The sequence below is a fragment of the Haematobia irritans genome, chromosome 5 (assembly GCF_050003625.1).
Source record: "Haematobia irritans isolate KBUSLIRL chromosome 5, ASM5000362v1, whole genome shotgun sequence".
Lineage (NCBI taxonomy): Eukaryota > Metazoa > Arthropoda > Insecta > Diptera > Muscidae > Haematobia > Haematobia irritans.
The window spans coordinates 103516023-103542373 of NC_134401.1; the positions used below are offsets into that span (position 1 = coordinate 103516023).

Genomic DNA, 26351 nt, shown 5'->3' on the forward strand with positions numbered 1-26351 from the left:
CATATGCTATTAAATTCCTTTAAAAACGAGTTAACGACAACTTTATTGTCCAAATTAAAACTCGACTTCCAGTAGAAATTATTCTATGTTTCAAGTAAAAAACGTCTTTAAAATAAAGTCTTGAAAAACTTGTCCTATATTTGAACGATTTTTTGCTTTGTAGTCAAGATGCAAAAAGACCACAAATCTAAAGACAATTTCATTAATTTTAAAGAATTTTTCTCAATTATTAAAGTCAACTTGACCTTGACCCAACAATTTTTTCTTTCATGTTATGATACCCATTTTTAAATCAAATCGATTAATTATAAAAACAATACGACTTCATTGAAAAGTTTATAGACTTTTGGACAAGGAAAAAACTTTATATTGGAGAAATGCGTCTTCTAAGCAAAATTTGCATTCGTATTTTAAAGACATGAATTCTTTGATCTCAGGACAACATTATTTTCAGTGTATAATTTTATAATGGCTAATACAAATTCTCCAATCAATTGCAATGCAATTCATTCTCTGTAATAATGACCCGGCTAAGCATTAACTTTAAATAATGTGGCACAATGACGATAGAGTTGCAATATCGTCATCAATGCCTTTATCAGACAATTGACCGACCATAGCCCATGGAAATGAGAATGCAAACGACAACACTATCAACACCCATATTACAAAAACTGCATGAAATTCCGATTCTAAGATCGATCGATTGCGATAAATTCCTATGTACGGTAGCAAAGGTACAATGGAATGCAATTACCCTGACTGGCTTTTGCTGGAGTTCAATTGCTGTCGCACCTTGTTGGGACCACTGAACCACAAACATCATTAATGCCATCCAGATTTACGTCATTCTAGCAGATAGCAAATGGACATAGGACGGCCATACGCCATGTATATGTGATGGTTTACTGCTATCTGTTTTTTTTAATTCCAAAGTGTGGCAACAAAACATCCCAGTTGGACAAGTAGTGACAGTCACTGTTGTTGGTATTTACCTCGACAATATATATATATATATATATATATATATATATATATATATATATATATATATATATATATATATATATATATATATATATATATATATATGTGTGTATATATATATATATATATATATATATATATATATATATATATATATATATATATATATATATACATATATATATATATATATATATATATATATATATATATATATATATATATATATATATATATATATATATATATATATATATATATATATATATATATATATATATATATATATATATATATATATATATATATTGGTCTCTGTGGTCATATGAGTGTAAATCGGGTGAAAGCTTTATATGGGAGCTATATATAAATCTGAACCGATTTCAATCAAATTTGGCACGCATAGCTACAATGCTAAATCTACTCCCTGTGCAAAATTTCAACCAAATAGGGCCAAAACTCTGGCTACACACAAAAAAAATTTTTTTGATTTCAATCACGAAAATCGCGGATTCAATCATTTTTTTAATTGAAATGTCTTCAATCACGAAAATGATAGTATCAATCACCCATTTTGATTGAAACCCAACACGATTTTTAATTAAAAATTTAATTGACTTTTGTCACGGAATCAATTAATTGTGTGATTGAATCAATTAAAAACGTGATTGATTTTTAACATAAAATTCAATCACAGTTTTAATTGAATCAATTAAAATTTTAATTAATTTCGCGACAAAACTCAATCAACTATTTGATTCATTCAATTAAATAATTAATTGAAATTAGCTATAAATTTCGATCAAAAAATTTATATATTGCGACCCAAAAATCGTATTTAGTTTTTTTTTTCTTTTTAAATAAAAGAAAATATGTGTTTCTTATAAAACATATTTAATATTTTATAATTTTTTGAATTATGCAATAGACAAATAAATTTGGTTCTTGTCATTTGTGTATTGTTCTAACATAACTTACAAATACAACTACTATCAATAACAACTATAGGGTGAAATAATAAATTATATAAATCATTATCTTCCTTATAATAATAACCATGTTAGCATGTTCCTTCTAATATGTAGATCCGCCTAGATTTCCAATAAATCAGCAGCCTGTAAGCTAAATTAGTTTTTCTGAAAGTAAACAGAATAATTCGAATTTAATTTTGTTCAATTAAAAGTTAATTTTGTTAAACATTACCTGCATAGAATATCAAGTTCAATTCTTAGTTCCAGGTTGCAGATTTATAATCTTCTTTGCAGTTGTAGTCTTTTAGCATAAAAAGGTGTATTAAGGAGCTCGGTAATTTAATTTTAGTAACAATTCCTTTCCAAAATTTCCACTCATTAAAATCGTCTATTAAAATTTGAACCAATCAAAGACAAAAATAATGGGAAAGCAATGTAATATTTGGTATTATATTGATGATACTTTGCAAATTCTGGAAATAGAAAAAAATATATATGGAAAATACATATTTTTATTATTTTCGGATATTTTTCATATTTTTAAATCCAAAAGAAAGAACTTTTTTACCATTACATAATTCAGCTCATTAGTTTATATACCAGATATACTGCTCTCTACTTGGGTTCAAACTGAAAAAGCCAGGTAAAACAAAAATGCAATTTAATGCCAACGCTACTTCGCAACTTCAAGGTGAATCTTCCAACAAACCCATACCGCTCTTGGTTTTAAGAAAACTAGGTTTTAAGAAAAAAAATTATAATTTTAAAAGATCAATACGGTACCCACTTTTTTATTGCAAACATATTATTATATATTTGATAAAATGATGGAGTTGATGGGATTGATTGGTCAATTTCACGATATAAAATCGGGCACTAAAAGAAATGAGTAAAAAATATATTATTTTAGTCCGTTTGATGTAAACAGGCTTCAATGGAAAACGGTATTCACATTTCACAATTTCTTACCTTCAATAAACGTAGATTGTTTTCCATTTTTACAAGACCACGAAACACAAACACAGGTAATTTCAAATGCGTTCTGTCATATATTTTTTTCAAGCCTTTACCACGTGGCCGTTTTTTGTTGAATACTTTATTTATTTCAACCCTTTGCTATGATTTGTTGTTGCGTTCAAAATATTTATGCACACATTTTGAATGCAGCAGACAGAATGTCGCCAATCATGTTTTTCAATTTACGCGAAAAACCCAACCGTTCGTTACTGATCTCTCCATCATACATTGTTGAATAAATACCAATTCTCTTGTTCTCTTTTCGCTCTTTCCATTGCTCATAATTATTCAGTTTCAATCACAAAGGTGATTGGATCAATCACATGTGTAATTGGAAACGGAAAAAATTTCAATCACGTTTGTAATTGAAAATTATTTCCGAATTGATTAACAAATTGATTGAATCAATTAATATTTTAATTGGAAACGTAACAAATATCAATCATTTTTTTAATTGGTTTTTATTCGGATTTGATTAAATAACTAATTGAATCAATTAACATATTAATTGAATCCGTTTCCAAATTCAATTAAGTGTTTAATTGAAAAAATTTTGGTGATAATTTTTTGTGTGTATTAGAACCATATTAGTCCATATCGGTCGAATGATATATATGGGAGCTATATCTAAATCTTAACCGATTTCAATCAAATTTTGCACACTTAACTGCACTACTAATTGTACTTCTAGTGCAAAGTTTCAAACAAATTGGGACAAAAATCTGGCTTCTAGGGCCATATAAGTCCATATCGGGCGAAAGATATATATGGGAGCTATATCTAAATCTGAACCGATTTCAATCAAATTTTGCACACTTGACTATACGACTAAGTGTTATGTTTGATAAAAATTTCAAGCCAATCGGTATAAAACTCTGGCTGTTGGGTCCATATTAGTGCATATCGGGCGAAAGATATATATGGGAGCTATATCTAAATCTGAACCGATTTCTTCCAAAATCAATAGGATTCTATCCTGACCCAAATTATGAACATGTGCCAAATTTGAAGGCGATTGGACTTAAATTGCGACCGAGACTTTGATCACAAAAATGTGTTCACAGACAGACGGACATGGTTATATCGACTCAGGGACCCACCTTGAGCATTATTGCCAAAGACACCATGTGTCTATCTCGTCTCCTTCTGGGTGTTACAAACATATGCACTAACTTATAATACCCTGTTCCACAGTGTGGCGCAGGGTATAAAGAGAATTGTGTATCCTTACTAGTATTCTCCGCTTCTTTGGCTCGAAATCAATACCAAAATTTTTAAAGTCAAGACAAAATCTTTGGAAACGGGCATGCTTCAGTGTTCTAAATAAAGACATTTTTGCGATTTCGAACTACAATTTTTTCCTTCACACTATAAAATTTTCTTTAATAAAATAAAACAAAATATGTCAATTACATTGTCTTCAATTTGTTTTTGAACATTATTTACTTCATTTTGTGAAATTTTCGTGGCATCTGTGTTTTTAAAACAGTTTAGTTAACATTTTTTAAAATTAATCAAAAATTTTGCTTGCTGGTGGGTTCACTGTTCCTTGCGAGTGAACGACAACTTAAATTTATTGACTTTTGGAACCGATCGGACCTAAACTGCGATCTGTACTTTGCACACAAAAATACATAAACAGACAAATAGACAAATAGGCCTCGCCTGTAAATTTCAAGTAAATCAGAGAATTTGAATTTTTCACTGTACTTTTAAAATAGTCCGCCAAACGGAATTCCCCTCCCCGATGATATAAAAATGAAAAATTAAATTTAGGATCTTTGTCTAGGCGTCACCTTCAACCTTCCCTGAAAATTTAAAGCAAAGCGGAATACCTTAGTAAGGGGGAAGTCCCCCCGTACAAATATTAAAAAATCAACTACCTCGTATAAACTGCATAACTTTGCCCTACGTTCTCTGTACTATAAGAAAAAGTTAGTCAAAGGAAACGTCCACGTTCCCTCATCTCTGTAAATTTCAAGTATTTTTTTTATACCCTCCACCATAGGATGGGGGTATATTAAGTTTTTCATTCCGTTTGTAACACATCGAAATATTGCTCTAAGACCCCATAAAGTGTATATATTCTGGGTCGTGGTGAAATTCTGAGTCGATCTGAGCATGTCCGTCCGCCCGTCCGTCTGTTAAAATCACGCTAACTTCCGAACGAAACAACCTATCGACTTGAAACTTGACACAAGTAGTTGTTATTGATGTAGGTCGGATAGTATTGCAAATGGGCAATATCGGTCCACTTTTACGTATAGCCCCCATATAAACGGACCCCCAAATTTGGCTTGCGATTGCTCTAAGAGAAGCAAATTTCATCCGATCCGGCTGAAATTTGGTACATTGTGTTAGTATATGGTCTCCAACAACCATGCAAAAATTGGTCCACATCGGCCCACTTTTACGTATAGCCCCCATATAAACAGACCCCCAAATTTGGCTTGCAATTGCTCTAAGAGAAGCAAATTGCATCCGATCCGGCTGAAATTTGATACATGGTGTTAGTATATGGTATCTAACAACCATGCAGAAATTGGTCCATATTGGTCCATAATTACATATAGCCCCCATATAAACCGATCCCCCGATTTGGCTTGCGGAGCCTCTAAGAGAACCAAATTTCATCCGATCCGGCTGAAATTTGGTACGTGGTGTCAGTATATAGTCTCTAACAACCATGCCATATCGGTCCATAATTATATATAGCCCCCATATAAGCTGATCCCCAGATTTGACCTACGGAGCCTCTTAGAGGAGCAAAATTCATCCGATCCGGTTGAAATTTGCAACGTGGTGGTAGTATAAGGCCGCTAATAACAATGCCAAAATTGGTCCGTATCGGTCTATAGTTATATATAGCCGATCCCCAATCACACAAAAATCGGTCCATATTGGTTCATAATCATGGTTGCCACTCGAGCCAAAAATAATCGACCAAAATTTTATATTTATAGAAAACATTGTCAAAAAGTTATTTTTATAGAAAATTTTGTCAAGATTTTATTTCTATAGAAAATTTTGTCAAAATTTTATTTCTATAGAAAATTTTTTTCAAAATTTTATTTCTATAGAAAATGTTGTCAAAATTTTATTTCTATAGAAATTTTTTTTCCAAATTTTACTTCTATAGAAAATGTTGTCAAAATTTTATTTTGTCAAAATTTTATTTCTATAGAAACTTTAAACTTAATTAAATACGTAGTTCATCGGCCGTTTTAGTTTAATATATACCACGTATGGACTATGTGGTATATATTACGGAGTTAGGAAGTTTTAAGATACCTTGCCATCGGCAAGCGTTACCGCAACTTAAGTAATTCGATTGTGGATGACAGTCTTCAGTAGAAGTTTCTACGCAATCCATGGTGGAGGGTACATAAGCTTCGGCGTGGCCGAACTTACGGCCGTATATACTTGTTTCTTTATTAAAAAAAAGTTGGGCCCCCTCCCTGACCAAGTATAGGAAAATCGGGTACAACATTATATTGTCATATTTCCCCCACATCCTCTATAGATTTCAAGTAAATCGGAGAAAAGTCGTGCAAAGAAGGGGGTCTCTCCCCAAATAGATATCAAAAAATGAGGTTCCTTGCTTTCGCCATATGATTCTGAAAAATATAAATAAATCTGTTCAGCCGAACCCGAGATTACCCGAAACATACAAACAAATAACACTCGGAATTTATGTAGTGTTGAAATATATTTTTATACCCTTCACCACTACTGTGGTACAGGGTATTATAAGTTAGTGCATATGTTTGCAACACCCAGAAGGAGACCTAATTCTACTCCCTGTGCAAAATTTCAACTAAATCGGAGTTAAAAGTTGGCCTCTGTGGTCATAGGAGTGTAAATCGGGCGAAAACTACATATGGGAGCTATATCTAAATCTGAACCGATTTCAACAAAACTTGGCACGCTACATAGCTACAATGCTACTTCTACTCCCTGTGGAAAATTTAAACTAAATCGGAGTTAAATGTATATATATATATATATATATATATATATATATATATATATATATATATATATATATATCGGGTACTCCGATTTAGTTGAAATTTTGCACAGGGAGTAGAATTAGCATTGTAGTTATGCGTGCCAAATTTGGTTGAAATCGGTTCAGATTTAGATATAGCTCCCATATATAGTTTTCGCCCGATTTACACTCATATGACCACAGAGGCCAATTTTTAACTCCGATTTAGTTGACATTTTGCACAGGGAGTAGAATTAGCATTGTTGCTATGCGTGCCAAATTTGGTTGAAATTGGTTCAGATTTACTTATATCTTCCATATATAGCATTCGCCCGATTTACACTCATATGACCACAGAGGCCAATTTTTAACTCCGATTTAGTTTAAATTTTTCACAGGGAGTAGAATTAGCATTGTAGCTATGTAGCGTGCCAAGTTTTGTTGGAATCGGTTCAGATTTAGATATAGCTCCCATATATATGTTTTTCTGATTTCGACAAAAAATGGTCAAAATACCAACATTTGCCTTGTAAAATCGCCACTGCTTAGTCGAAAAGTTGTAAAAATGACTCTAATTTTCCTAAACTTCTAATACATATATATCGAGCGATACATCATAAATAAACTTTTGAGAAATTTCCTTAAGATTGCTTCAGATTTAAATGTTTCCCATATTTTTTTTACTAACATTGTGTTCCACCCTAGTGCATTAGCTAACTTAAATTTTGAGTCTATAGATTTTGTAGAAGTCTATCAAATTCTGTCCAGATCGAGTGATATTTAATGTATTTGGGACAAACCTTTATATATAGCCCCCAACACATTTGACGGATGTGATATGGTATCGAAAATTTAGATCTACAAAGTGGTGCAGGGTATAATATAGTCGGCACCACCCGACTTTAGACTTTCCTTACTTGTTGTTTTTTTATTAAACAGTTAATATTTTAATTAAAAACCTAAAAACTTTCAATCATTTTCTGAATTGAATTAGTTTTTTTAGTTTGATTAAAATTTTAATTTAATACGTTAATTTGTTATTTGATTAGTTTACAACTTCAGTCAACTTTTCGGAAATATTTTAGAGATAGGTTTTTTTTTTTTTTTTTTTTTTTTTGTTCAGAAATCTTAAACATTGGATAATATTTGTTGAATTGGCAATTCTTAAATTTTCACTTAATATGTCAGTTAACAAAATGCTAATTGCAAATATCTTCTATCTAGTTAATATTAAGAGAACAGGTTTTGCAAACTAAGTTTCTTACTGGTATATGAGTATCACAGACATATCAGTAGAAGGCTTTAAAATTTGCTCAGCTAATTTTGCTTTATTAAAATGGTGGACGGACTATATTATACCTTGCACCAATTTGTAGAGCAGCGCTATTCTCACTGAAGTTATTCTTACAGAAATAACTTCCACGTGCGTAAATTATTCAATATACATAGATCATTGGTATTCTTCTACATCACCCCCATTCCACGCTCGACCTCTTAGATATAATATCGTCAATTATAACTAGTCGCAAAGCTTATCATTTATAAACCATACAATTATCTATAAAAAGACGTAGCTGCACAAAAAAAGACACAAATCTCACATTATATGGCGCCTGCTGCAATTCCATAACACAGTAAGTAATTTACAAATATTAGTTAATACTTCTACATAGATGGCAATCATTCATCTGGTGAAGAGCTCTCCACAAATTGTACTAGAATTGCAAAGCAAACAAATTTGCTGTCATTTCAACATGCATACTCGTATATTGTACATAGTTGCACAATGGGATGCGGCAACACAATTTTGAGCAAAAATTGCTATAGCCCGAGGTACAAATGCGGTTGCAACTCGAGCCAAAAATCATCTACCAAAATTTGGAGAAAATTTTATCAAAAAAACTACCAAACAGAACAACTAGTAGTAGTTTGCAAAATTTTATTTCTATATTTTTTTTTTAAATTTAGTCCAAATTTTATTTCAATACAAAACTTTAATAAAATTGTATTTCTATACAAAATTTTCACAAAATTTTAATTTCTAAAGTAAATTTTCACAAAATTTTATTCCTGTAGATAGTTTTGCCAAAATTTTATTCCTATAGAAAATTTTGTCCAAATTTTATTTCAATAGAAAATTTTGTTCAAGTTTTTTTTCTTAAGAAAATTTTATCAAATTTGTATTTCTATAGAAATTATTTTTAAAATTTTATTTCTATAGAATTTCCTTTTAAATTTTATTTCTAAAACTTTATTTCTATACTAAGTTTTGATTTCTAAAGAAAATTTGCTCAAAATTTTATTTCTAAAGAAAATTTGCTAAAAATTTTATTTCTATAGAAAATTTTATCCAAATTTTATTTCTATAGAAAATTTTATCCAAATTTTATTTCTATAGAAAATTGTATCCAAAGTTCATCTGTATAAAAAATTTTGTCAAATTTTTATTTCTATAGAACATTTTAACAAATGTTTCTTTTAATAGAACATTTTTTCTAAATTTTATTTCTATAGAAAATTTTATCCAAATTTTATTTCTATGGAAAATTGTTTCCAAATTTTGTTTCTGTTGAAAATTTTATCCAAATTTTATTTCTATAGCAAATGTTGTCCAATTTTTATTGCTAATTTTATCAAATTTTTCTTTGTATAAAAAAATTTGTTTTTTTTTTTTTACTGTAGAAAATTTAAAATTTTTTTGTATGGAAAGTTTTCTCTACATTTCATTTCTATAGAATATTTTGTCAAACTTTTATTTCATTAGAAAATTTTAACAAAATTTTGCTTCTATACTAAATTTTCTCAAAATTTTATTTCTATACAAAAATTTTGATTTCTAAAGAAAATTTTCTCAAAATTTTATTTCTATAGAAAGTTTTATCAAAAATTTATTTCTATAGAAAATTTTCTCTAAATTTTATTTCTATAGAACATTTTGTCAAACTTTTATTCATATAGAAAATGTACTCCAAATTTTATTTCTATAGAAAATTTTGTCAAAATTTTATTTCTATAGAATTTCTTTTTAAATTTTATTTCTATGGAAAATGTTTTAAACATTTTATTTCTGTAGCAAATAATCTAAAATATTTATTTCTATACAAAGTTTTGTCAAAATTTTATATCTATACAAAATTTTTATTTCTAAAGAAAATTTGCTCAAAATTTTATTTTTATAGAAAATTTTATCCAAATTTTATTTCTATAGAAAATTTTATCCAAATTTTATTTTTATAGAAGATGTTGTTCAATTTTTATTTCTATAGAAAAGTTTAATAGAAAATTTTGTCAAAATTTTATTTCTGTAGAAAATTTTTATTTTTTCTATAGAAAATTTTCTCTAAGTTTTATTTCTATAGAACATTTTGTCAAACTTTTATTTCGTTACAAAATTTTGACAAAATTTTAACAAAATTTTATTTCTATACAAAATTTTGAATTCTAAAGAATTTTTTTTCAAAACTATTTTTCTATAGCAAGTTTTATCAAACATTTATTCCTATAGAAAATTTTGTCCAAATTTTATTTCTATAAAAAATGTTGTCCAAATTTTATTTCTATAGACAATTTTATCAAATTTTTATTTCTATAGAAAATTTTATCCAAATTTTATTTCTGTTTAGTTTTCTTAGTTGACCTTTGGAATTTTATAATTATTGGGATTCTTTTTGGCTTGAGGTCATGATAAATGAAAAATGCTGATATGAACTTTGCAAGGAGAAAGTCCATTACTTTGTAAAACATAATATCTCGCTGAAGATGATCACCGAAGGTGTATCGAAATATCTGAAATAGCAATATTTCAATAATAAAACATTGAAAAAAGCAACTACACCAGCATTTTTCATTTATCATGACCTCAAGCCAAAAAGAATCCCAATAATTATAAATTTTATTTCTATAAAATTTTCTTTTAAATTTTATATCTATACAAAGTTGTGATTTCTAAAGAAAATTTGCTCAACATTTTATTTCTATAGAAAATTTTATCCAAATTTTATTTCTATAGAAAATTTTATCCAAATTTTATTAAAGAAAATTTTGTTCAATTTTTATTTCTATAGAAAATTTTAACAAATGTTTCTGTTAATAGAAAATTTTGTCAAAATTTTATTTCTATAGAAAATTTTATCCAAATTTTGTTTCTATAGAAAATTTTATACAAATTTTATTTCTACAGCAAATATTGTCCAATTTTATCACATTTTTCTTTTTTTATATTTTTGGTTTTTGTCCAGCTCAAGGTCATTAATGAAAAAACTGCAGATGTTTTTTATTATCCCAATATTTTATTTCTATGAAAAGTTTTCTCAAAATGTTTCTACGGAAAATGTTGTAAAAATGTTATTTCTATACAACATTTTTGGGTAAATATCACCCAAATTTTCTCAAAACTTTATTTCTATAGACATTTTTCTGAAAATATCTATAGAAATAAAATTTCTAAAGGGTGATACGATCAAAAATTGATCAATATAAACTTGACGTATTTCTTTCACTTTTGCATTTAAAAGACCTGAACACCCCTCATTTTGAAGGTGTGTGTGTGTAGAATGTTGCTCCTATTTTGATTTTGGAATTCACTCTTCAGTTGTCAAAATGCCGTCCAAGCAAGAAGAACAGCGTATCAAAATTTTGCTCGCGCATCGCGAAAATCCGAGCTACTCGCACGCAATGCTGGCAAAATCGCTAAAAGTTGCCAAATCAACCGTTACAAATGCAATTAAAGTGTTTGGAGAACGTTTGTCGACAGCCAGGAAGTCTGGATCGGGGAGAAATCGAAAACCGGAAGCCGCTGAGACGACAAAGAGAGTTGCCGGTAGTTTCAAGCGAAACCCTAACCTCTCTCTCCGAGATGCCGCAAATAAGCTGGGTGTATCGTTGTAGACGATACACCCAGCTTATTTGCGTGCATCGAGCCAAAAAACGAGCCGGACTATCGACTTACAAGAAGGTAGTGATGATAAACAAAATACGACGGCCAAAGCGCGATCCCGGAGGCTGTACACGATGATGCTGACGAAGTTTGACTGCGTGGTAATGGACGACGAAACCTACGTCAAAGCCGACTACAAGCAGCTTCCGGGACAGGAGTTTTATACGGCAAAAGGAAGGGGAAAGATAGCAGATATTTTCAAGCACATAAAACTGTCAAAGTTCGCAAAGAAATATCTGGTATGGCAAGCCATCTGTACCTGTGGCTTGAAAAGCAGCATTTTCATAGCTTCCGAGACTATCGACCAAGAAATTTACGTGAAAGAGTGTTTGAATAAACGTCTGCTGCCTTTCCTGAAGAAACACGGTTGTTCCGTACTGTTTTGGCCGGATTTGGCATCTTGCCATTACGGTAAAAGGCCATGGAGTGGTACGCCGCCAACAACGTGCAGGTGGTTCCCAAGGACAAGAACCCTCCCAACACGCCAGAGCTCCGCCCAATTGAGAAATACTGGGCTATTGTCAAACGGAACCTAAAGAAGACCAAAAAACTGCTAAGGACGAGCAGCAGTTCAAGGCAAACTGGCTTTCTGCGGCGAAGAAGGTGGACAAGGTGGCTGTACAATCTGATGGCAGGTGTCAAACGTGAGGCCCGGCAATTTGGATTTGGAAAAGCGAAAGCCTAACTGAATATTTTTCCTGAATTTTATACTAATTGAACTTGAAAAATAAATTTAATTTGATTTTTTAAATAAACGATTTCACCGATGTACACGCGTTTTCCCTTGGCCAAATTTTGACCGTATCACCCTTTAGAAAGAAAAAATTGTCAACATTTTATTCCTATAGAAAATGTTATAAGTTTTTTTATAGAAAAATGTTTCAAAATTTTATTTGTATTGAAAATTTGTGAAGTACCTCTTTGGTGGAAGGGAATTGTTTGCAAAATCTACCAAAACATAAATAATTCTACCAGTAACACCAGTAACGCCGAAAAAATATTGACCTAATATGAAAGATTGTGCAACCAAATTTTTAGAAAAGCTTAGGCAATATTAAGGAAAATTTTCCTTAAACTAATGAAATTTTAATTAAACGAATGATTTTAGTCATTGCTTTAAATATATTATTCATTAAAACTTAGGACACGAATATTCAAAATTTTGCGTGCTTCCGTAAAAGTCATATGTATTTAAGTCATCCTTTAAGTAAAGAAAAATATTTTTGATTTAAAGAAACCGTCCTCAATTAAATTTACTAATATATTGAAGATTTAAATTTAAAATAACCACACTTCAATTATAGACTACCATTGATTTTGAGGATTTTACATATTTAATTTAAAGTGGCATTTACTTGTACGTGAATAGCTTCATTAATAATTATCCTAATTTTAATTTACAAAGCTAGCTAGGTCCCTATTTTGTATATTTTATCGAAGCTGCATCTTTGGCTTGGAATCAATACCAAAAGCCTTAACAGAAAGTCAAAATCTTTGGATCTAAGTTCACTGTTCTTTTCTGAGTATACGAATTCAAATGACCTATATCGCTTAACAGCTATTTTCCCATTGTGCGCTTATGACTATAATAAACGACCGAATGATATATCAAACAGTGAGATAAAAACATTCTCAAGTGTGTTTTTATCATTTTCACAAATATCCATAAAATGATACATGAACGTACGAGTACAGACGACGTATTTACATTCAAATTTCTACAATTGTCGATTGAGAAACTTTCCCAACTACTATCACTCTAGTCAGCAGGAAGCTTCTTAAACGATTGATGATAGTTGGTTACACTGCATAATTTTTCATTTGTCAGCATAGAATTAATCATAAAAGTTTTTGCATTCATTCACATTTACCTCTGAATGCTAGAGTATTTAGTAACGATTTTCTCTTGGTTAGTAAATTATTTAAATATAAATGAAAAATATACCAACTAATGTATTTGACAATTCACCACTGGCCCCTGGTGAGGAATCCAATTAGGAGTGAAACGTTAATTTGCTAGATTGCGTGTTAATATGCGCTATGCGAATAATTGACTAGAAAATTTATGTACTTGGGTGGCACAGCGACGTGAAGTAGGTTATAATGTGAGAGAGATAAATTAAAGACACCACCGTGGCCATAACTTGTATTGCTTACCTGCCAATTGTAGGATTCCTGTTAGTACCTAAAATAGAGAAATGCAATTAAAATTGAATTATTCGTTAAGAGGTTATAAGAATATTCCATAATCTATTAACATAAAAATCAATTTGTATTAAGGTACACTGAAAACAAAAGCATGCCATGATCCATATTTGTTGTCTTTACACTAATGATTCCGAACCAAAGTATCGAAGAATTGATGTAAGGATACTTTTAAGACACAATTCTCTTTTAAACTTAAGATTCGCTACACCAATTTACGGACCGAAAATACCTTAAAATTTTGAATTTCCGGCAAAATCGAATAAAAATTACGGTGTCTCGAAGTCAAAGAAATCAAATAGGGAGATCAGTCTGGGGGTATGTGGACCCAAAATACACTCTTGATTTTGAATTTAGGCAAATCATATAAAAATTGGGGTGTCTGCCACGGTTGCCACAGTTGGTAGAATTCTACCAAAAATGGTAGATTTTTTTACTGTTGGGCAGACTGGTAGAATTCTCAATGTTTTTGTAGATTTTTTATTCCTCTCCAACCAAAATGTACTTCATAATGTTCCTATAGAAATAAAATCTTAACAAAATTTTCTATAGAAATAAAATTTTGACATAATTTTCTACAGAAATAATATTTTGACCAAATTTTCTATAGAAATAAAATTTTGACAAAATTTTCTGTGGAAATAAAATGTTGACAAAATTTTCTATAGAAATAAAATTTTGACAAATTTTTCTATAAAAATAAAATTTTGACAAAATTTTCTATGGAAATAAAATTTTGACAAAATTTTCTATGGAAATAAAATTTTGACATAATTTTGTACAGAAATAAAAATTTTGACAAAATTTTCTATAGAAATAAAATTTTGACAAAATTTTCTATAGAAATAAAATTTTCGACAAAATTTTCTATAGAAATAAAATTTTCGACAAAATTTTCTATAAAAATAAAATTTTGACAAAATTTTCTATAGAAATAAAATTTTGACAAAATTTTCTATAGAAATAAAATTTTGCCGAAATCTTCTATAGAAATAAAATTTTGATAAAATTTTCTATAGAAATAAAATTTTGATAAAAATTTCTGTAGAAATGAAATTGAGAAAAATAAGATTTTGTTGTTTGGTAGTTTCTTGGTAAATTTTGCTCCCAATGTTGGTATATTATTTTGGGTTCGAGATTTCCTATTTCAGACAAATCGGATAAAACTTGTGGTTTCTAGAATCCCAAGAAGTGAAATCAGGTGATCAGGCTATATGGGGGCTATACCGAAACATAGACCGATACACTCCTTCTTCCGGACACTTGTTTTTTGAACTCAAAGTACCTATAGATTTTTAATTTCAGGCAAATCGGATAAAATTTCGGATATCTATACACTCAAGAATTCAAATCGTGAGATCGTACTATATGGGGCCTATATCAAAACGTTAACCTATACGCGCATCATATTCGGCGTACTTATGCGAAGACCCAAAATATCTCCAGATTTTGAATTTCAGACAAATCGGATAGAAATTGCGGTGCCTAGAAGCGTAAGAAGTCAAATCTGGAGATCGAGCTATACGGGGTCCATACCAAACCATGGACCCATACATACCATTTTCGACATACCTATTTATGGTTCTAAAACGTTTCTAGATTTCCAATTTCAGACAAATCAGATAAAAAATATGGTTTCGAGAAGCCCAAGAAGTAAAATCGGAAGATCGGTCTATATGGAGACAAAACCTGGATCGATACCCACCATTTTCGACATACCTATTTCTGATCCTAAAACACTTCTAGATTTCTAATTTTAGGCAAATCGACGGTTTCTAGAAGCCCAAGACCCCAAATTGGGGGATCGGTCTATATGGGGGCTATACCAAAACATGGACCGATATAGCCCATCTTCGAACTTGGCCTACGTGCATACAAAGGACGAATCTGTGCCAAATTTCAGGACGATAGCACAATTATCGAAGACTGTAGCATGATTACAACAGACAGACAGACGGCCAGACGGACATCCTTATACACAACTTCTCCCTGATCAAGAACATGTATACTTTATATAGTCGGAAATCAATATTTCGATGTGTTACAATATGAATGACAAACTTAATGTAATGCCTTGGTGTCATATTACGATCATATCACAAACAATTGAATTGCTTCGTGTTCAATGGCATTTATGGCTGAGTGCTAAGACGTTCAATTACAATTTTCCAAATTGTAATTAGGATATAAAAAGTGTAATAAAAACATTTTAATTTTTTTTCAGAAATTTCTTATTTGAAATGAACTTCCAAGGTACAAATTTTAATGTAATGCAGGTTTGGTTAGGTATAGTGGCTGTCCGATATTGCAGGCTCACTTAGTCTATTCAGTCCATTTGGTACCACATTGATAAGCTCACCACATTGATAAGCTCAATGACAAGGGATCTTCTTTTTATAGCCGAGTCCGAACGGGGTTCCATATTGCTGTGGAACCACTTAGAGAAGCTTTGAAACACTCAGAAATGTCACCAGCATTACTGAGGTGGGATAATCCACCGCTGAAAAAGTTTTTGGTGTTTGATCGAAACTGGGTTTGAACCCACGACCCTGTGTGTGCAAGGCGAGCATGATAACCATTGCATCACGGTGGCTCCCTTTGTTCCAATTAATAATTTAATTAAAAAATTTAATCGATGTCGATTGCAAAACCCATTTAATTAATTGATTTATTTGAAAATTGGATTGAAGTTTAACTAAATAATTAGTTGAATCAATTAAAAAACGTTCAAATGAAATCAATTAATGTTTTAATCATATATTTTTTATGACCAATTAAAACTGTAATTGCTACTATCATTTTCGTGATTGAAGACATTTCAATTAAAAAATTATAAATGGGATCAATTAATTTCGTGATTGAATCACAAACAAGTATATACGGCCGTAAGTTCGGCCAGGCCGAATCTTATGTACCCTCCACCATGGATTGCGTAGAAATTTCTACGAAAGACTGTCATCCACAATCGAATTACTTGGGTTGTGGACCGATATGGACCAATTCCTGTGGATCGGTTTATATGGGGGCTATATATAATTATGGACGGATATGGACCAATGGTTGTTAGAGACCATATTCTAACACCATGTGCCAAATTTCAGGCGGATCGGATGAAATTTGTTTCTCTTAGAGGGTCCGCAAGCCAAATCTGGGGGTCCGTTTATAATGGGGCTATACGTAAAAGTGGACCGATATGGCCCATTTGCAATACCATCCGACCTACATCAATAACAACTGTTTGTGCCAAGTTTCAAGTCAACAGCTTGTTTCATTCGGAAGTTAGCGTGATTTCAACAGACGGACGGACGGACATGCTCAGCTCGACTCAGAATTTCGCCACGACCCAGAATATATATACTTTATGGGATCTTAGAGCAATATTTTGATGAGTTACAAACGGAATGGCCCATTCTGCACTGAAAAAAATATTGTCGTGGGGTCAAAGATTTCATGTCTTTAAAACACGAATGCAAATTTTGCTTAGCATAGAAGACGCATTTCACTAATATAAAGTTTTTCTCCTTGTCCAAAAGTCGATAAACTTTTCAATGAAGTTGTATTGTCCTTATAATTAAGTAATTTCACTTAAAAATGGGTATCATCGTCTTAACCCTCTAATGCCCCAATTTTTTGGCCATCTGATTAAATTTTCAATGTTAACGACACGAAAGCAAGAAAACTAAACAAGAAAAATTTATACGGTAAAATTCAGTATATGCTGCAAAGCCTCTTGAACAGTTTTAACTAACTTTTCTTTTTATTTTACCCATTTTTGTTCTCTTAAGGTGTGTTTTACTAAAACCTTCCTTATTAAATGAAGACCGCCTAAAGGCAGGCTTGGGCATTAGAGGGTTAAGTTGGAGAATAAAGTTGTCGATAACTCGTTTTTAAAGAACTTTGATAGCATATGAAGAAAAACAGCTGAAAAAGCGAAAAATTAAAATTTGCTTCCTAGAAGTAAGTACACAAAACCCAAATTTAAAAGAGAATTGTGTCCCAAAAAGTATCCTTACTTGTATTCTCCGCTTCTTTGGCTCGGAATCAATACCAAGATTTTTAAAGTAAAGACAAAATCTTTAGAACCGGACATGTTTTTTTTTCAGTGTATGGTGGAGGTTATACAAATATTGTTTGTGTATATTTGAAGCTTAAATCTATAAATTTAATATCCCAGTTAATTGATAGATTATATCTTTATGAAAGTATGTCTATCTGTTTTCACACTCAAAAAAAAGTTTAGTTGGATCCAATGATTTTGACCTTCCTCTAAGGATTTTGGTATTGATTCCGATCCAAAGATCCGGCTTCTTTAAAATAAAGAAATTTTTTAAAGCCAGATATTAAATCTAGGACCAATAAACTTAAAATTAGGACACAGATGTCATTTATCAAATTTTCATTCTCTTATCGCGGTTTATTAATAAAGGTACTCACGTACAAACAAATGTCAATCCAAAAATCCAAATTATAACGGATACTTCAAAGTAAAAAGTGTTTTCTTAATTCCAAAAAAACTTTAAACCAAAGACGCTAAATCCTCAAAATAAATCTTAGCCTATATTTGAAGCGTTTTTATCTTAAATCTTAAGTCTCAATATTTCAGTTAATTTAAGGACAATTTCTTTAAATCAAAAATATGTTTCTTTACTTTAAGGAAAATAAGCCTTAGTTCAAAGACATGGGACTTTAACGGAGGGACGCAAACTTACAAAATTTGTGTCCTAAATTTAATGAAAAAAATGTTTGAAGCAAAGATTATAAACTTTATTTTAATTAAAATTTCATTATTTTAAAGAAACTTGTCCTTAATATTTTGTAAATTTCGCATCCTAAAATTTAGGTTGCGTAATCATTAATATCACGTAAATATATTTTGCAGTGCATGTTAAGAAAAACTGTTGGTCTTACAAGGTCGACTAATTGCAAAGATTAGTATCCTTAATTTAACTATCCACCTGTCATAGAAAATTCTATTGATGTCAAAATCACATTATATCTGCTACTGCTTAATATATTTAAACATATACGAGGGCAGTTCGGAAACTTCTTAGCCTAGCACAAAAAGCGCGGTATAAACAGAAAAAAGTTAAGTGTTTTGGAAACTTTCATCTGTGTTATGAACTCATGTTAAATTTTGTTTCGATCTGGAAACTCCTTTATATTGAAACAGGTGTTCAAAATCCGCAATTTTTTACAATGGAAAAATTAGAAATGCGTGCTGTCATTAAATATTTAAATAAAAAAAGGTTTATCGGGACAAGAAAGTCATAATGATATGGTGAATGTGTTAGGTGAAAGTGCTCCTTCATATGCAACACTAACAAATTGGGTTGCTGAATTTAAACGTGGGCGTACAAGCATTGAAGATGAACCACGTAGTGGACGTCCAAAAACAGCAACAACAGCAAAAATTGTAGCCAAAGTGCATGATATGGTATTAAATGATCGACGAATAAAAGTGCGTGAAATTGCTAATATCATGGGCATCTCAAATGATCGAGTCCATTTAATTTTGCATGAAGAACTACAGATGAAAAAGCTCTCTGCAAGATGGGTGCCGCATTTGTTAACAGTCGATCAAAAACGCATAAGAATGAACATTTCTAATTTCTCTCCTGTTTGGATCGTTTTAAGCGAAATAAAATGGATTTTAAGTGTCGTTTCATAACTTTTGATGAGACATGGATCCACCACTATACTCCAGAGACAAAAGAACAATTCAAACAATGGACTGAAGCTGGAGGAAGTGCCCCAAAGAAGGCAAAAACAATTCAATCGGCTGGTAAGTTTACGGCAACGGGTTTTTGGAACTTCAAAGGTGTTTTATTGATTGAATATCAGCAAAAGGGTAAAACAATAAATTCAGAGTACTATTGCAACCTTTCGGATCAATTAAATGTACAAATTCGAGAAAAACGTCCTGGCTTACCACACAAAAAAATAATTTTTCAGCAAGACAACGCACCAGCGCACAGGACTGCTTTAACAATGGCTAAAATCAACGAATTAAAGTACGGGTTGCTTGTCCACCCACCTTATTCTCCTGATTTAGATCCCAGTGAATTTTACTTGTTTCCAAATCTAAACAAGTAAGGAAAGTCTAAAGTCGGTCGGGGCCGACTATATTATACCCGGCACCACTTTGTAGATCTAAATTTTCGATACCATATAACATCCGTCAAATGTGTTGGGTGCTATATATAAAGGTTTGTCCCAAATACATACATTTAAATATCACTCGATTTGGACAGAATTTGATAGACTTTTACAAGATCCATAGACTCAAAATTTAAGTTGGCTAATGCACTAGGGTGGGACACAAAGTTAGTAAAAAAAATATGGAAAACATTTAAATCTGAAGCAATTTTAAAGAAAGTTCGCAATCTAATTTCCCTAAACTTCATATATATATATATATATATATATATATATATATATATATATATATATATATATATATATATATATATATATATATATATATATATATATATATATATATATATATATATATATATATATATATATATATATATATATATATATATATATATATATATATATATATATATATATATATATATATATATATATATATATATATATATATATATATATATATATATATATTTATATATATATATATATATATATATATATATATATATATATACACATATATTTATATATATATATATATATATATATATATATATATATATATATATATATATATATATATATATATATATATATATATATATATATATATATATATATATATATATATATATATATATATATATATATATATATATATATATATATATATATATATATATATATATTTGGCACACTTAACTGCACTACTAATTGTACTCCTAGTGCAAAATTTCAAACAAATTGGGCCAAAACTCTGGCTTCTAGGACCATATTAGCCCATATCGGGCGAAAGATATATATGGGAGCGATATCTAAATCTGAATCGATTTCAACCAAATTGGGCACGCATAGCTACAATGCTAAATCTACTCTCTGTGCAAAATTTCAACCAAATTGGGCCAAAACTCTGGCTTTTAGGACCATATAAGTCCATATCGGGCGAAAGATATATATGGGAGCTATATCTAAATCTGAACCGATTTCAATCAAATTTGCACACTTTACTATACGACTAAGTGTTATGTTTGCACAAAATTTCAAGCAAATCGGTATAAAACTCTGGCTGCTGGGTCCATATTAGTGCATATCGGGCGAAAGATATGTATGGGAGCTATATCTAAATCTGAACCGATTTCTTCCAAAATCAATAGGGTTCTATTCTGACCCAAATTAGGAACATGTGCCAAATTTGAAGGCGATTGGACTTAAATTGCGACCTAGACTTTGATCACAAAAATGTGTTCACAGACAGACGGACGGACGGACGGACATGGTTATATCGACTCAGGGACCAACCCTGAGCATTATTGCCAAAGACACCATGTGTCTATCTCGTCTCCTTCTGGGTGTTACAAACATATGCACTAACTTATAATACCCTGTTCCACAGTGTGGCGCAGGGTATAAAAATATGGGAAACATTTAAATCTGAAGCAATTTTAAGGAAACTTCGCAAAAGCTTATTTATGATTTATCGCTCGATATATATGTATTAGAAGTTTAGAAAAATTAGAATCATTTTTACAACTTGTCGACTAAGCGGTGGCGATTTTACAAGGAAAATGTTGGTATTTTGACCATTTTTGTCAAAATCAGAAAAACATATATATGGGAGCTATATCTAAATCTTAACCGATTTCAACCAAATTTGGCACGCATAGCTACAATGCTAATTCTACTCCCTGTGCAAAATTTCAACTAAATCGGAGTTAAAAATTGGCCTCTGTGGTCATATGAGTGTAAATCGGGCGAAATCTATATATGGGAGATATATCTAAATCTGAACCGATTTCAACCAAATTTGGCACGCATAGCTACAATGCCAATTCTACTCTCTGTGCAAAATTTCAACTAAATCGGAGCCAAAAATTGGCCTCTGTGGTCATATTTGTGTAAATCGTCCTAAAGCTATATATGGGAGCTATATACAAATCTGAACCGATTTCAACCAAATTTGGCACGCATAGCTACAATGCTAATTCTACTCTCTGTGCAAAATTTCAATTAAATCGGAGTAAAAGGTTGGCCACTGTGGTCATATGAGTGTAAATCGGTCGAACGATATATATGGGAGCTATATCTAAATCTGAACCGATTTCAATAAAATTTGGCACACTTGACTATAGTACTAATTGTTCTTTTTGTGCAAAATTTTAAGCAAATTAGGGTAAAACTCTGGCTTCTGGGGCCATATAAGTCCATATCGGGCGAAATATATATATGGGATCTATATCTAAATCTGAACCGATTTCTTGCAAAATCAATAGAGTTCTATTCTGAGCCAAAACACATACAGACGGACATGGCTATATCGACTCAGGAGCCCACCCTGAGCATTTGTGCCAAAGACACCATGTGTCTATCTCGTCTCCTTCTGGGTGCTGCAAACATATGCACTATCTTATAATACCCTGTTCCACAGTGTGGCGCAGGGTATAAAAAATTCCTTGCTGGCAAGCGTTTTACCCCAAATGAAGATGCAATTACAGTTGTAAACCACTATTTTGAAGACCTTGAGGAAAACTATTTTAATCAAGGGATAGAATTGCTAGAAAAGGCGTTGGACTAAGTGTATTGAAGTTTCAGGAGATTATATTGAAAAATAAAAATATTTTTGAAAAACTAACTATTCTCTTTCATTGATAGGCTAAGAAGTTTCCGAACCGCCCTCGTATTTTATCATCCAGTACTTCCAGAACTAAAATAAGTCATTAGCAATATTTGCTGAGTAGCTATTTGTCGTTATTAAATTTAAAATTTATTCGTCTACTAACCATAAGAACTTTTTCCATTATCCTTATCACAATGTGATCAACACACACATACAGACAAACACATATACGAAAAGCCAGGATAATTCACTTATAAAACATTTAATTAAATGCTTCATACTTTGAAGGATACTCTCTTCAAGTATTTCACTTCACTCCATGGATAGCAAATTGTGTTCCATATCCTTGAAGATTGTTTTTTGTATGTCTTTATTTACAGCATATTTTGTTATTTTGCTCTTCCTCCTAATCGAAAATTAAATTGTTTTCATTTGTAAAGAACAATATTTAATTTTTGCCTTTTTAAATTCTACTATCATACATTTGGTTTATAACTTAAAGTAAGAGACATAAACTAAATCAACAGACTAGAGAGTCGTAAACGAAAATGTGAAAAATGCCATTGTTCGTATATTGAGACAGACAGCAACAAGTGGTTGGTGGTAAAGGGTGATTCTTTTGAGGTTAGGATTTTCATGCATTAGTATTTGACAGATCACGTGGGATTTCAGACATGGTGTCAAAGAGAAAGATGCTCAGTATGCTTTGACATTTCATCATGAATAGACTTACTAACGAGCAACGCTTGCAAATCATTGAATTTTATTACCAAAATCAGTGGCAGAAAATCCGCTTTTTTATCGACAAATTTTGTTCAGCGATGAGGCTCATTTCTGGTTGAATGGCTACGTAAATAAGCAAAATTGCCGCATTTGGAGTGAAGAGCAACCAGAAGCCGTTCAAGAACTGCCCATGCATCCCGAAAAATGCACTGTTTGGTGTGGTTTGTACGCTGGTGGAATCATTGGACCGTATTTTTTCAAAGATGCTGTTGGACGCAACGTTACGGTGAATGGCGATCGCTATCGTTCGATGCTAACAAACTTTTTGTTGCCAAAAATGGAAGAACTGAACTTGGTTGACATGTGGTTTCAACAAGATGGCGCTACATGCCACACAGCTCGCGATTCTATGGCCATTTTGAGGGAAAACTTCGGAGAACAATTCATCTCAAGAAATGGACCGGTAAGTTGGCCACCAAGATCATGCGATTTGACGCCTTTAGACTATTTTTTGTGAGGCTACGTCAAGTCTAAAGTCTACAGAAATAAGCCAGCAACTATTCCAGCTTTGGAAGACAACATTTCCGAAGAAATTCGGGCTATTCCGGCCGAAATGCTCGAAAAAGTTGCCCAAAATTGGACTTTCCGAATGGACCACCTAAGACGCAGCCGCGGTCAACATTTAAATGAAATTATCTTCAAAAAGTAAATGTCATGGACCAATCTAACGTTTCAAATAAAGAACCGATGAGATTTTGCAAATTTTATGCGTTTTTTTTAAAAAAAAAGTTATCAAGCTCTTAACAAATCACCCTTTACTAACATCTACATCCACACACTTACACATCTATATATACAATCCCAACATCTCGACACAGGACACCTACCAATACATTCATACTTATACCCATATATATAGTATACATTTAATTTAATTTTGTTACTTCGTTATCGTCCTTTGTTTATATTAAAATGAAAACAAAACAAACAAAAAAAAACGAGAAAACAAAATGAAGTGAAACGAAACGAAATAACATCCTACTGTTTATGATGTATCCGAGATATGTGTATGGATGCCGTCAACATGTCCATGAAATAAATGTAATTGTGGGAATTAAAAGAGGAAAACATTTTATAAGGAATTTAATATTGAAGCCAGATTTTTGTGTTCATTTACCATATTATTAGAATTTAATTTAAATTGTAAATTTGTTCTACAAGGAATGACAAAGTCAGTATAAAATACCAACCATTCTATGGTGGAGGGTATAACAATCACACAAATTCATAACTGCTTCACGTCAGGAAAAGTGTGATATACTGAGTCAAGGATTCGAAAGTTCATGGCCATATATACAATTATGTCAAAAAGTTAAGTAAAAATCCTTCGGTTGTTTTTGTTGCAGTTTCAGAATTTCATAAAATTTGCATATTTTTGAATTGTTTAACCCTGGAAAGTCATCCTTATTTTTTGTACACAAACGTCATCCTTCGTCATTTTGACTACGGCTTATTTCAAGACGCTATAATTTACAACGTAAGCAAAAATAACAACAAAAATTCAATTTATTTTCTTATTCAATTTGTTTTTAATTAGTATAAAACAAAAATTTATACATTTGTTGAATTAGTATAACTTAAATTTATCATTTCCCAATCGACTAAAATGCATTTTAAACCGAAAATGAAATTTCGCGTCGTCATTTTGACGAAGGATGACTGTCCAGGGTTAATAAATTCTAACAGGTTGGCTGACAAGTCCGCGGTCTGACACATAGATGGCGTCGCTAGTATTAAATACATATTATTATCAGTGTTGCCAATTTGGTGCTTTTAGCACCAAATTTAGTGCTTTTTGATTTCTAAAAAGCACCAAATTGCCTATTTGGTGCCTTTTCAAAACAAGCACCAACTTGGTGCTTTCTGGCATTTTCATTTAGTGCTTTTGGTGTTTTTATACCCTCCACCATAGGATGGGGGGTATATTAACTTTGTCATTCCGTTTGTAACACATCGAAATATTGCTCTAAGACCCCATAAAGTATATATATTCTGGGTCGTGGTGAAATTCTGAGTCGATCTGAGCATGTCCGTCCGTCCGTCCGTCCGTCCGTCCGTCTGTTGAAATCACGCTAACTTCCGAACGAAACAAGCTATCGACTTGAAACTTGGCACAAGTAGTTGTTATTGATGTAGGTCGGATGGTATTGCAAATGGGCCATATCGGTCCACTTTTACGTATAGCCCCCATATAAACGGACCCCCAAATTTGGCTTGCGAGGCCTCTAAGAGAAGCAAATTTCATCCGATCCGGCTGAAATTTGGTACATGGTGTTAGTATATGGTCTCTAACAACCATGCAAAAATTGGTCCATATCGGTCCATAATTATATATAGCCCCCATATAAACCGATTCCCCGATTTGGCTTGCGAGGCCTCTACGAGAAGCAAATTTCATCCGATCCGGCTGAAATTTGGTACATGGTGTAAGTATGTGGTCTCTAACAACCATGCAAAAATTGGTCCACATCGGTCCATAATTATATATAGCCCCCATATAAACCGATCCCCCGATTTGGCTTGCGAGGCCTCTAAGAGAAGCAAATTTCATCCGATCCGTCTGAAATTTGGTACATGGTGTTAGTATATGGTCTTTACCAACCAATCCAAAATTGGTCCGCATCGGTCCATAACTATATATAGCCCCCATATAAACCGATCCCCCGATTTGGCTTGCGAGGCCTCTAA

At 31.7% G+C, this 26351-nt stretch overlaps 1 protein-coding gene and 1 long non-coding RNA gene across 2 annotated transcripts in view; both read right to left on the reverse strand.

The window, feature by feature from the left end:
* The window catches only part of Dh31-R (Diuretic hormone 31 Receptor), a 489695-nt gene that overhangs the window by 226036 nt on the left and 237308 nt on the right, over positions 1–26351 (reverse strand). Inside the window, exon 5 of the mRNA XM_075311907.1 lies at positions 14060–14087. The gene's annotated coding sequence lies outside the window, so the exon portion shown is untranslated. The remainder of the gene's footprint in view (positions 1–14059; positions 14088–26351) is intronic.
* LOC142241855 (uncharacterized) lies at positions 1863–2643 on the reverse strand. Its single transcript, XR_012723844.1, has 2 exons — positions 2191–2643; positions 1863–2123 (listed from the first exon to the last, which is right to left on the reverse strand). It is a non-coding gene; the product is annotated as an uncharacterized LOC142241855 (long non-coding RNA).